Source organism: Gavialis gangeticus, unplaced genomic scaffold (assembly GCF_001723915.1).
Source record: "Gavialis gangeticus isolate Ggan-Ray unplaced genomic scaffold, GavGan_comp1, whole genome shotgun sequence".
Classification (NCBI taxonomy): domain Eukaryota; kingdom Metazoa; phylum Chordata; order Crocodylia; family Gavialidae; genus Gavialis; species Gavialis gangeticus.
Window position 1 is genome coordinate 8,074,748 of NW_017729031.1, and position 2,910 is coordinate 8,077,657.

The window sequence follows — 2,910 nt, forward strand, 5'->3', positions numbered from 1 at the left end:
TGGTAGAATGCCTTCCTGACCCCAACTATAGTGAACAGTTTGGCCCTGAACAGAGGGGCTAGACCTCCAGCCAGGAACCTCCAGTTTTAACCTTCTCCCAACACGAGCATTGGCACACCCCAGTTAAAATTCCCAGCCTTGGCTGCAGCCAGCACCCACTGCCTCTAATCAACCTCTGGAAGTTGGCAGAAGGCACGGTAGGTTTGCACCTTATAGACTAACTAAATCAGAGATGCATAGGCTTTCATAAGCAGTAATGTACTTGAGTGGTACTCAACCTTTTGGCCCTGTGAGCCAGATGAGTAGCAGAGGACTGGTCTGCAGGCCGGATTGAGCTGGGTGGTCCAGCACCACCCTCGCCCTGCCCCATGTGCTGGGATTGGTCCCAGTGGGCCCAACGCTGCCCTCTTTGACCCCCCACCCCCTACACACACACCAGGATTGGTTCCTGGGGGCCTGGCACACCCCCTCCCAGCTCTTGATACTGGGATTGGATCCCTTAGGTCCTGGCACTGCTGCACCTGGTCCTGCATGCTAGGATTGGGCATTGCATCCAGCAGACAGGGCCCAGGGCTCCTGGTGGATCTGGAAATTTTGGTAGCATGGGCACTCCTCTTCTGTCAACTTTCTGAACCAGTGGAGAGTTCCCTGGGCTGGTTGGGGGGAGGGGGGTGTGCCATGAGCTGTATCTGGTCCTTGGGCTGGGGGGTTGAGCACCCCTGACTTATTTTATCAGATTCTATGAAGGGACTGAAGGAAGCAGAGCTACCAAATAGAGAACAGCAATTAAAATACAAAAGGTAGGAAAGGGAGAGGAAAAGAGAAAGCAGTCTGCTGAGACAGGCAAGTGCTCACAGGCAACTGGACAAGAAGGTGACAGTCTTAAATTACAATGCAGGAAATTTATGTTGAATTAGGAAGAACTTTCTAAATATGAGGGCAGGTGATGCACTAGAATAGAGGCTGGAATCTCAATCCCTAGAAATTTTAAAGTGCCGTTGATGCAAGCATGTTGCTGGGAAAGTTTAGATAGCAATGAAGCTGCCTTGATCTGGGGTTTGGAGTAAGTCCTTAGTTCCCTTCCTGCTCCATTTTTCTATGATTCTATGTTATTGACCTGATGGGCTGATAATGAATCTTAAATATAAGGAGATGAATGCTTTGAGTGTGTGTTTTATTAAAAGCTCTTATTGTAACTTCAAAACAAAAACAGTAAGCAGAGGAAAACCTTTCTGTGTTATGAAAATAAAATGTTTGGGAGGGCTTCTGTGGTCTTGGTCCAGTTCATATGGTAAATGGCAACAAACCCAAGAGATATGTATGAAGGCCACTAAATCGTTGAATGTTAGTAAACTTCCTTACTTGTCTAGGCTACAATATACTACCAGTCAACATATCTACAGTAGAATAAAAGGAGCTGGCAGGAACACCTATACTTATGATTGTCTAATGATTTCCATTATCCAACCCAAGTTTCAGCTGCTCATAATTTTACCAAAATGTAATTCTTAGGTTGAAGTTTTTTATGACGTATGTCTACCCTCAGACTCAATTTTCTAAAAAAGTTTTGGGAAAATGGTTTGTGTTTTTCCCAGATTAATGGAAGAATATGCTGTTTTCCACAATTAAAAAAAGTCTTGAAGCTGCATTGGTGAGAAGCTTTTGTACATTCATGCTTTGGAGCAGAAATGTGACTTCTAGCTCAATGGTCAGTGCAGGGTCCTACACAAGCCTTCTGTTGTACCTGAGAAAATCCATCCATATTTGATCATATTGCAAGACCTTGAAAAGCCATGTTTGCTCATGTTGAGTAAGGAGTTTTTTAAGGCATTCTATTGAGATGCTCCTTCCCCGTGAAACGCCGTACCTGCCTTCATTCCTCTTTTGATTTTGCAGTTCCTTGTCGTAACTCTCTGGTGCTCTCAGTGCTCCCCCTATTGGGGCCCAAGGAGTATGGAGGAGAAGGAAGCCTCTGACTAGGAAAGAAATAACAAGGATATGGAGAGGGCTGGGACACAGATAGACGTGCAGGGATAGGAGAGGGCAGGAGCACAGACTGGTCCAAATTGAAAGCAGCAGAGGTGTACAAGCTGGGAACAGGAACAGAAGTTAGAAACAGAGTGGACAAGGCATAAGGGAAACATGATAAAGGATGGAGATGGGGCATGGAGGATCTACGTAGGAGTGTTTATCATGATCTATAACTACAGACTACTCCCAAAGGCCTCAGATGATATTGTATTCGGGAAAAGATCATCTCTGGTCACTGCTCCCCAGGTAGTACTTCAGCATTTCAGGTTATCTAGTTAAGGAGGCTCTTGTCTGGCCTCATTTATTTCTGAGGTCAAAAGGTACATAGTGAATGACATGATGATTGCAGATAGCAAAAATGTCCAACACGTGTGGCAGTTGTGTCCCATCCTGGAAAATTTGATTCTCTCCTTGTTGCTGCCCAGAGTTTCTGTGATGCTTGCAAGTCATATAAACCAAAACTGTTATAGGAAATCACTGTGATCTTCAATTTCTGGGTGTCCAATCTGAGGTACCTGCTGATCACTCACAATTACAACTGATGTCAGTAGAAGCTACGCTGGAAAAGGAACAAAGCAAGAGTCACAGAGGAGGAGATTCAGATTTCAAACTGTGTTAATATTTCCAAGTTACTGTTTTCTTTAAATATGGTAATACAGAGCTGCCTGTCCTTTCATCTTGCTCCTGCTTCTTCTGAATACAGTTCCTACTAAGTGGGGTCTGCTGTTCTGAGTATTCATCATCCACAAGCCAAACACCATCATCTCTGAAACACTGCACCATATTATTTTGCACCATATCATTTGGGGATTCTCTTTCTCCTGCTCCAGACTCCTATAGACTCTTATGAACCTTTCCCCATATGCCTTTTAGGCCTAG